At 40.1% G+C, this 10,723-nt stretch overlaps 1 protein-coding gene across 1 annotated transcript in view; it reads right to left on the bottom strand.

Annotated features, from left to right (window-relative positions):
- DHFR (dihydrofolate reductase) overlaps positions 1–10,723 on the bottom strand; it is a 33,840-nt gene that overhangs the window by 12,693 nt on the left and 10,424 nt on the right. The gene's annotated exons all lie outside the window — the stretch shown is intronic.

A 10,723-nucleotide genomic window follows, 5' to 3' on the forward strand; every position in this document is an offset into this window, starting at 1 on the left:
TTGAACCACCAGCCTTCTGGTTAGTAGTCAAATGCCTTAGACACTACGCGACCAGTGTTCCTTACTTAACATTAGTATGGTCAATAATTCATGGCAAATTTATGTATCTGTGGTCCACAATGGATCAAAAAACAAAGACATATCTTGTGATATCTATGGTGGAAAAAAAATCATAACAGCAGTTGTCTCTGGTGGGGTGGGGTAAAACTGTCTAGGAAGGGGTATGAGGGTACGGTCTGCAAGTGATGGTAAAGGTAATATTCTATAGCTTTGATAGTGTTTGGGTTTTATAGGTAACCAAAACTCAGCAGAACTACCCTTACAACTTGAACATATCATTGTACATAATTTGTATCTCAAAAGAAGAAAACTTTACAGAAATACTCAATTCTAGGTAATGACATGTATGCAGAAGTGCCTGTATACTAATGTCTGGAACTTACACTGAAATGCATAAAAAGAACAACATGGATATGTGATAAAGAAAGCATAATAAAATGTTAATGGTAGAATCTAGATGGGTATACAGATGTTTACTATAAAATTTTTCCTGTTTATTTGAAAATTTTCATGATGAAATGTTGGAAAAAGAATGGTATGTTTGAATGATGGTAGGAAAGGTTTGTAATGATGATCAAACTATTAATGTGCAGTTACCCTTGGGAAGTATGTAAAAAATTTTCATACATTTAATAATAAAATGGATAAAATATTTTAAAACAAGCATGTTATTACATTTGTTATTAAAATCAAGATGCACTGATAATTATTGGTGATTGGAATGCAAAAAAAAAAAAAAAAAAAAAAAAAGGATCAGCAGTTGCAAAATAAAGTCATGGTGACAGAAATAACTCCAGAGATCACAAGATAGAATTTTGCAAGACCAACATCTTATGCACTATCTTTTTCAACAATATAAATGGTGAGTAGACACATGGACCTCGCTGCATGGAAAACATAGTAATCAAAACAACTATCTGTAGAAAGAGATGGTGGAGAATCTCAGTATTATCAGTCAGAACAAGACCAGGGGCTAACTGCTCAAAAGAGTATCAACTGCTCACGTGCAAGTTCAAACTGAAGCTGAAGAAAATTAAAACAAGTTTATGAGAGCCAAAGTATAACCCTGAGTACATCCCACCTGAATTTAGAGACTATCTCAAGAACAGATTTGATGCATCGAACATTAATGACCAAAACTCAGATGAGTTGTAGGATGACATTAAGGACATCATACATGAAGAAAGCAAAAGGTCACTAAAAAGAGAGTAAAGAAAGAAGACCAAAATAGATCCCACAAGAAACCCTGAAACATGCTCTTGAACACAGAATAGCTACGGTGAACAGAAGAAATGGTGAAGTAAAAGAACTGAGCAGAAGACTTTAAAAAGTGGCTTGGGAAGACAAGGTAAAGTATTATAACGAAATTGGCAAAGACCTGGAGTTAGAAAACCAAAAGAGAACACAATCAGCAATTCTAAAGCTGAAAGAACTGAAGAAAAAATTCAAGCCTTGAGTTGTAATATCGAAGGGTTCTAGAGCAAAATATTGGATGCAAGAAACATCAAAAGTAGATGAAAGGAGTATGCAGAGTCCATGTACCAAAAATAATTGGCCAAAATTCAGCTATTTAATTTGTTGTTGTTGTTAGGTGCCGCCGAGTTGTGTCTGACTCACAGCGACCCTACACAGAGCAGAACAAAACACTGCACGGTCCTGTGCCAGCTCCACGATCCCTCCTGTACTTGAACCCATCCTTGTAGCCATTGTCTCCAATCCATCCCATTGAGGGCCTTCTCCTCTTCTGTTGACTCTCCACCTTATCAAGTATGACATCCTTCTCCAGGAATGGTCACTTCTGATAATGTGGTCAAAGCAGGTGAGTCGAAGTCTGGCCATCTTGCTTACAAGGCGCATTCCAGCTGCATTTTCTCCAGGACAGATCTGTTAGTTCTTTTCACAGTCTGTGGTATTTTCAGCCTTCTTTGCCAGCACAACTCAAAAGCATCAATTCTTCTTCGGTCTTCCTTATTCACTGTTCAGCTCTCACATGCATATGAGGTGATTGAAAGTATCATGGCTAGTGTCAGGTGCACATTAGCCCTCAAGGAGACACCCTTGCTCCTCAGCACTTGAAAGAGGTCCTTTGCAGCCAACTTGCCCAGTGCTATATGTCATCTGATGTCCTGACTGCTTCTATGGGCATCAACTGTAGAGCTAAGTAAGCAATGTGATGTCTGACAACTTCAATCTTTTCTCCATTCATCATGATGCTGCTTATAGGTCCAGTTGTGAGGATTTTTTTCTTTATATTGAGATGTAATCCGTACTGCAGACTGTATTCTCCAATCTTCATCAGTAAGTGCTGCAAGTCATCCTCACTTTCAGCAAGCAAAGTTGTGTCGTCAGCATACTGCATGTTGTTAATGATTCTTCCTCCAATCTTGATGCCATGTTCTTCATATAGTCCAGCTTCTTAGATTATTTGCTCAGCATATACACTGAATACAGTAAAAGGACACAGCCCTGACACACCCCTTTCTTGATTTTAAACTATGCAGTGTCCTCTTGTTCTGTTTGAATGGCAGTCTCCTGGTCTATATATAGGTTCCTCATAAGTACAATTAAGTGTTCTGGAATTCTCATTGTTCTCAATGTTATCTACAGTTTGTTATGATCTACACAATCAAATGCTTTTGCATAGTCATTAAAACACAAGTAAACCCCTTTCTGGTATTCTCTGCTTTGAGCCAAGATCCATCTGACATCAGCAATGATATCCCTTGTTCCACTTCCTCTTCTGAATCCAGCTTGTACCTCTGGAAGTTCTGTCAATATACAGCTGTAACTGTTTTTGAATTATCTTCAGTAAGATCTTACTTGCGTGTGATATTAATGATATAGTTCGATAATTTCCACATTCTGTGGGATCACCTTTCTTTGGAACGGGTACAAATATGGATCTCTTCCAGTCGTTGGCCAGGTAGGTGTCTTCCAATCTCTTGGCATAACCGAGTAAGTGCCTCCATGTTTGTTGAAACATCTCAATGTGTATTCTGTCAATTCCTGGAGCCTTTTTTTTTTTTTAAAAACAAAACAAAACAAAACAATCCCTTCAGTGCAGCTTCAACTTCTTCCTTCAATACCATTGGTTCTTGATCATATGCAACCTCCTGAAATGGATGAAGATCGACCAGTTCTTTTTGGTACAGTGACTGTGTATTCCTTCCATCTTCTTTTGATGCTTCCTGCATCATTCAATATTTTGCCCATAGAATCTTTCAATATTGCAACTTGAGGCTTAAATTTTTACCTCAGTTCTTAGAGCTTGAGAAACGCCAAGTGTGTTCTTCCCTTTTGGTTTTGTAACTCCATTTCATTATAGTAATTGGCTTTGTCTTCTCGAGCTGCTCTTTGAAGTCTTCTGTTCAGTTCTTTTGTCATTTTTTCCATTTGCTTTAGCCACCCTCTGCTCAAGTGCAAATTTCAGGGTCTCTTCTGACATGTATTTTGGTCTTTTCTTCTTTTTTCATCTTTTTAATGACCTCTTCCTTTCTTCATGGATGATGTTCTTGATGTCATACCACAATTCTTCAGGTTTTCAGTCATTAGTGTTCAATGCATCAAATCTATTCTTTAGATGGTCTCTAAATTCAGGAGGGATATATTCAAGGTCATATTCTGGCTCTCGTGGACTTTTTTTAATTGTCTTCAATTCCAAGTTGAACTTAGATATGAGCAGTTAATGGTCTGTTCCACAATCAGCTCCTGGCTTGGTTTTGGCTAAAGATATTGAACTTTCCCATCACCTCTTGCCACAGACGTAGTCAATCTGATTCCTGTGTACTCCATCTGGTGAAGTCCATGTGTATAGCTGCTGCTTGTGTTGTTGAAAAAAGGTATTTGCAATGAGTAAGTCATTGCTCTTGCAAAATTCTATCATGCAGTCTCCAACGTTATTTCTGTCAGCAAGGCCAAATTTTCCAACTGCTGGTAATAATTCTTCGTTTCCAACTTTTGCAATCCAGTCACCAGTGATAATTAACATATCTTGATTGCACATCTGTCAATTTTAGACTGCAGAAGTTGATAAAGATCTTTAATTTCCTCATCTTTGGCGTCAGTGCTTGGTGCATGTATTTGAATAATAGTAGTAATTAACTCGTCTTCCTTGTAGGCGAATGGATATTACCTTATCACTGACAGCACTGTACCTCAGGACAGATCTTGAAACATCCTTTGTGATGTTGAATGCCATGCCATTCCTCTTCACTTTGTCATTCCCGGCATAGTAGATCATACGGTTGTCTGATTCAAAATGGCCAAAACCAGTCCATTTCAGCTCACTAATGCTTAGGATGTCAATCTTTATGCTTTCCATTTCATTTTTGACAACTTCCACTTTTCATAGATTCTTAGTACATTCCATGTTCTGATTATTAATTGATGTTTGAAGCTATTTCTCCTCAATTTGAGTCATGCCACGTCAGCAAATGGAGGTCTCAAAAACTTTATATCAGTAAGGTTGGTTCTACTCAGATGATGCAGCTCTTTCCCAGTTGTATTCTGAGTGCCTCCGACCTAAGGGGCTTGTCCTCCTACACTGTATTGGACAATGTTTCTGGGCTATTCATAAAGTTGCATAGTAATGTATCAGACACTGTTTCTCTGCTATTCATAAGGTTTTTCCCTGGCTATACTTTGAGGGGAGCTCTGGTAGCATAGTGGCTAAGACACTTGCCTGCTAACCAGATGGCTGGCGGTTCAAACCCACCAGCCACTCCTCGGAAGGAAGGTTGGGCAATCCTACTTCCATAGTGATACTGCCTCGGAAACCCAAGGAGGGGTCGCTATGAGTCGGGTTTGACTCGATGGCACATAACGACAACATACTTTGAGAAGTGGATGGCCTCTTCCTTCTTCCTAGTCTGTCTCAGTCTGTAAGCTGCACTGAAACCTATGCACCATGTGCAACCTGGTGTTTGAAACACCAGTGGCACAGCCTCAAGCCTACAGCAACATGCAAGCCACCACAGTATGACAAATTGACAGACAAGTTTGTCTCCTTTAGCTGTTTGAAACCTCTCTGCCCTCCCCCTGGCTTGGCTTTCCTTTCCCCTGCTTTCCTACCTCTTGGGGGTGGGACCTGTGTCTGTCCCCTTACCTGGATCCCTGCTGCTGCTTGCTCTGTCCTGTCCCCATGGCTAGCAGCAGCAGGGATCCAGGTAAGGGGAGGGACACAGGTCCCAGCCCCAAAAGGTGGGAAAGTGGGGGGAAAGGAAAGTCAAGTCAGGGGATGAGCTTATTTCAGTAGGTACCATATAATCAAAAGCCAATGGTATTGGAGGAAGTCCAAGCTGCACTGAAGGCAATGGTGGAAAATAAAGTTCCAACAATTGATGAAACACCCATTGAGATGTTTCAACAAATGAATGCAATGATTGAAGTGCTCACCTGCTTATGTAAAGAAATTTGGAAGACAGGCCAACCAATTGGAAGAGATTCATATTCGTGCCTACTCCAAAGAAAGGTGATCCAACATAATGTGGCAGTTATCGAATATCATTAATATCACATACAAATAAAAATTTTGCTGGCGATCATTCAAAAATGGTTGAAGCGGTACATCAACAGGGAATGGCCAGAAATTTAAGCCAGACACAGAAGATGTGGAACGAGGGATATCATTGCTGATGCCAGGTGGATCTTGGCTAAAAGCTGAGAATACCAGAAAGGTGTTGTTAACGTGTGTTTTATTGACTATGTAAAAGCATTCAACTCTGCGGCTCATAACAAATTAAGGATAACACTGTGAAGAATGTGAGTTCCACAACACTTAACTGTGCTCATGTGGAACCAGCACATAAACCAAAAGGCAGTTGTTTGAACAGAATACGGGGATACTGAATGGTTCAAAATCAGGAAAGGTGTTGCAGTGTAGTAAATTACCTGGTATGGCTTTTCTAGCCATCAGTCTTTGTAAACACTGTGGTAGAATTTGCTATGAGTGACTGAGGAGCTCCTGATTGCTAAAGTTATCCACCTGGGGTATTTCTGTTGGGTGCAATACAAAGCCATGTCCTGGGAGGTTCCTGCTCTCTCTCAGCTGCTTAGAATTCTGATGTTATGATTGGTTGGTTTGGCCACTCTGCTGGGCTCAAAAGGAGACCTCCTAGAGGCAAAAGGCTCTCTCTCTGACCTCTGGCTGAGGAAGATGTGTTGCTGAAAAGAGATACCAAAAGACATGCTCTGCTGAGAAAGAGATACTGAAAGACACGCATTGCTGGGAGAAAGACTGAGAGAGACTGTTGAGTGAGACATGGTGGGCTGGGAGAGAGAATGAACGTTGTTCCTGAACTTGAACTGTAGCCTGGTGCTTCCCTAATAAACCCCATAATCTGTGAGTTCTGTGTGGCCACTGCAGTGAATTATTGAACCCAGCAGATAGGCTTTGGGTGCTGTGGGAAGAACAGTTGGTGTAAGGGCTGGAGGGAGGCAGCATGTCTGGCCTCGCAGGAATGGGCCTTGGGCTACTGATAGTGATTCTGTCTTCCTCTTGTGTGGTTAGAGGAGGTCAGAAGATGTGGCCTCCCTGCCTTTTTTGCAGGTGTGCATCAAAGCTGTATCCTTTCACCATACTTATTTAATCATTATGCTATGCAAGTAATCTGAGAAGCTGAGTATATGAGGAAGAATAAGGCATCAGGATTGGAGGAAGACTCATTAACCACTTGCAATACGCAGATGACATAACCTTGCTTGCTGCAAGTAAGATGACTTGAAACACTTACTGATGAAGCAGTAACTACAACCTTCAGTATGGATTATATCTCAATATAAACAAAACAAAAATTATTAGAACTGGACCAATAAGCAATATCATGATAAATGGAGAAAAGACTGAAGTTGTCAAAGATTTCATTTTACTTGGATTCACAATTAACCCCCAAGGAAGCAGCAAACAAGAATTCAAACAACACATTACATTGGGCAAATGTGCTCTTCAAAGACCTCTTGAAAGTATTAAAAAGCAGAAATGTCAGTTTGAGGACTAAAGTGTGTCTAACCCAAGCCATGGTATTTTCAATCACCTCATATGATACACAATGAATAAGGAAGACCATAGAACTGATGCATCTGAATTATGGTGTTGGCAAAGAATATTGACTATACCATGGATTGCCAGAAGAACAAAGAAATCTGTCTTGGAAGAACAGCCAGAATGCTCTTTAGAGGTGAGGATGGAGAGACTCCATCTAATGTACTTTGGGCACGTTACCAGGAAAAGAATATCATGCTTGGAAATGTAGAGGTTCAGTGAAAAAGAGGAAGACCCTCAATGAGATGGACTGACACAGTGGCTGTAAGAATAGGCTGAAGCATAGCAAAACTGTGAGGATGGTGCAGCACTAGGCAGTGTTTTGTTCTGTTGCTTGCTGAGTTGGATCTGAATTGTTGGCACCTGACACACATACACACAATAAAAATCCAAAAGGAGAAAAAATTAATTGATGTCAATGTTTGCATTGGCTAGTCCAATCTCTGCCAACCTCCAAATTTTTAATTTTTGGTGGCGTTCAATTCCCTGTATAAATGAGGAACTTACAAACTAGGGTTTCACAGTAATTGGAGGCACACAGAAATTAAAATTCAATGTCAACTTCTTAGCTTGTTGCTTGAAAAAATTACAAAATTGCCTTTCAACTAGTGGTAGCTATAACGAAGTACTGATTAACTAAGAACTAATGGGATTATTCATTTATTGGTTTCCTCCTCCCCCCTTTGACATATGTAATTATTTTTCTTATTTTACTCTTTGGGTTCTCTAATGGAGTTAGGATAGAGCAAAGAATATATTTTGAGTCATGGCTGGAAAAAGGAATGAAAGTCATGATAAAGTTAAATAAGCCTATATCCCCTATGGTATTAGGGCAGGTGTAGTGACTAGGCTGGATTAGGCTGTTCAAGCAGAGAACTGATTCTAGAAAAAACACAGATTTGCAGCTGGGGGTGAAGACAGTCTAGTTAATAAAATCTAAGATGACTGAGGAGTCCCTGTGTGGCACTAATGTTTAAGTGCTTGGCTACTAACAGAAAGGTTAGAGGTTCAAACTGCCCCAGAGGCTGCTTAGAATTAAGGCCCAGCAATCCTCTTCTGAAAGATCACAGCCCTGAAAAACCTATGAAGCACAGTTTTACTCTAAAACATAGAGGGTTGCCATGAGTTGGAATTGGCTCAATGACAACTGGTAGGATGAGTGAAAACAGGGTTAAGGTTGCTTTTGTAATTGAGAATATTGTAGATAGATATTGGAATTATGATTGATGCCAGGAGATAGGGTAGACTGAAAAATGACTTAGGAGCTGGTATCATGAGGAAAATCAGAAGATATATCCTAGAAATTGGTGTTTATCTAAAGACAGTATGATTTCAAGGTGGCATAAATGGTTTGTGTGGATTTTAAAGAAATAGGACAATAGGTCTGTGAAGATTGTGAAACAATGGCTCTGAGGACTAAGGTGAAGACTACTATCCTGTGCTTTGGTAGTGAGTCTGGAAAAGGAAGAACAGATTAAGGATTTGCTTCAGATTTTAGTTATAGCAAAGAGAGAGGAAGTATTTTTGCAAAATGTTGTTATTTAGCAGTTTAGAAATAAGTTTCACAGGAACACTGGACTCCCAGATGGGTAAAAAATAATAAGCAAGAAGCTGAGCTAATGTTTGAGTTCATTAGCACAAGTCCTAGAGACCAGCACAGTAAATATTGTGACTTATTTTATCCCTAAATTTCCTTCCTGTAATTATCTCAAACCCATCCAGATTGGATTCTAACAAGGGAGAGCTGGTAATCAGTAACATATATATTCTGTGTCAAGAAGTATGTGGACATGCTTGATATGATTTTTGACTGAGAGTTTTTTGAATTTCCTCAGAGGGTAGGCATGAGGATGGAAAGAAATCACATGTCATAGACACTCTAATATTACTTCCCATTCCTTTCCTTATAGCTCTATTCAAAGAAGGCTGTTTTCTACTTCATGGGATTAGATTAGATAGAAAATATCTAATGGTCACAGTTAGGAAATGGTGGAGCTGGGATTTGAACTCCAGCAGCTTGACTTTGGAGCATGAAATGCAGCTTGTTACAAAAGTAAGAGACTCTCAATTATTGGCCATGGGCTACAGGTGTGTCAGACAGTGACACAACTCCAAAAAAAAAAAAAACAAAAGCAAAAACAAAACCCCACCAAATCACTGCCACTGAGTTGCTTCTGACTCATAGTGACACCTATTGGATTTCCAAGGATATAAATCTTTACAGAAGCAAACTGCCTCATCTCTCCTCTGTGAAGCAACTGGTGGGTTTGAACCACCAATCTTTTGTTAGCAGTAAAATGCTTTAACCACTACACCACCACAGCTCCTTGTGGCATAACTATGGGAATCATAAACCAAAACAAATTGCTATCAAGTCAATTATGACTCATAGCAACCCTTTAGGACAGAGTAGAACTGCCTCATAGGGTTTCCAAGGCTGTAAATAGTAACGGAAGCACACTGACCCATTTTGTCCTACAGAGTGGCTGGTGGTTTCGAACTGCTGACCTTGTGGTTAGCAGCCAAATGCTTTAACCACTAGGCCACCAGAGGGAGTACAGGGGGTGCAAATTGTACCCTCTAACCCTGTCTGAGGAGGTGACACCAAAAGGTCTGCAGCAGAGGTGGTGGTATTGAGTGTGCTAGTGTTACATGAGAATAGGCTGCCAAAGCAGTGACGTCACTAGGGTTGATGCCACCTTTGGCCCCCCCCAGTTAAGAGTGTAGACGGGTAGGCCACTGGGTCTGTCATTTGCCGGGAGGCTATCTATCTTGGCCAATTGGAGAGAGGAGGAACTGCAAGGAGCTGAGTGAGGGGTTGCTGGTTGGGCCCACCCTTGGAGGGGTGTGTGTGACACCATGAGTTACTGCACTGGGTGACACCAACCCTAGTGATGCCACTGGTGTCAGATTCTCATCCCCTGCATCAGGCAGAGACCTCTTACCAGTGTTCTCTAGCCTTGAGTAGCCTCATCTGATTATACCAAAGTGCCAGGGAAGCATTATACTTTTTCACTGTTTCTGATGTAAAAGAGGATGGTATGGCAGACAGAATTCTGGCTCAATTTGCCTGGGACTGCTGGGAAAACACTTAAAACAAAAACAGAGAACCCAAGGCAAGAATGGCATCTTAATCAGAAATAAGAAATATATTCAATTTGAGACCTTTTATACTTAGCCCTTAAAAGTGTGATTTCCAACAATTAAAAGGTGTTCAAATATGGTCCATCTTCATAATGGAATACCATGTAGCCACTAAAAATGGTGTTTACAGAGATATACAGAAATATATTTTTTAATGTATCAAATGGGGCAAAAAAGGCAGGTTACAAAGTTGCATTATGTAAGATGAACCTATTTTTTATAAACCACCCATGGATCATTAATTGCATGAAAATTTCTAAACACCTGTTTTCTGAGGAATATAATTGATGGCGGGAATAGACGAAAAACCTGATTCTAAAGATTGACATCAATAACATACTATACAAAACATTGTTCCACCTACTACTTTGGCGAGTAGCGACTAGGATCTTAAAAGCTAGCAAGCTGCCATCTAGATGCAACAATGGGTTTCTCCTCGTCAAGAAGAAAGAAGAAAACCAAAATTAATGGAAACAATCA

Source organism: Orycteropus afer, unplaced genomic scaffold (genome assembly GCF_000298275.1).
Source record: "Orycteropus afer afer isolate SDZICR_OR568_19922 unplaced genomic scaffold, OryAfe1.0 scaffold00107, whole genome shotgun sequence".
In the NCBI taxonomy this organism is placed as follows: Eukaryota; Metazoa; Chordata; class Mammalia; order Tubulidentata; family Orycteropodidae; genus Orycteropus; species Orycteropus afer.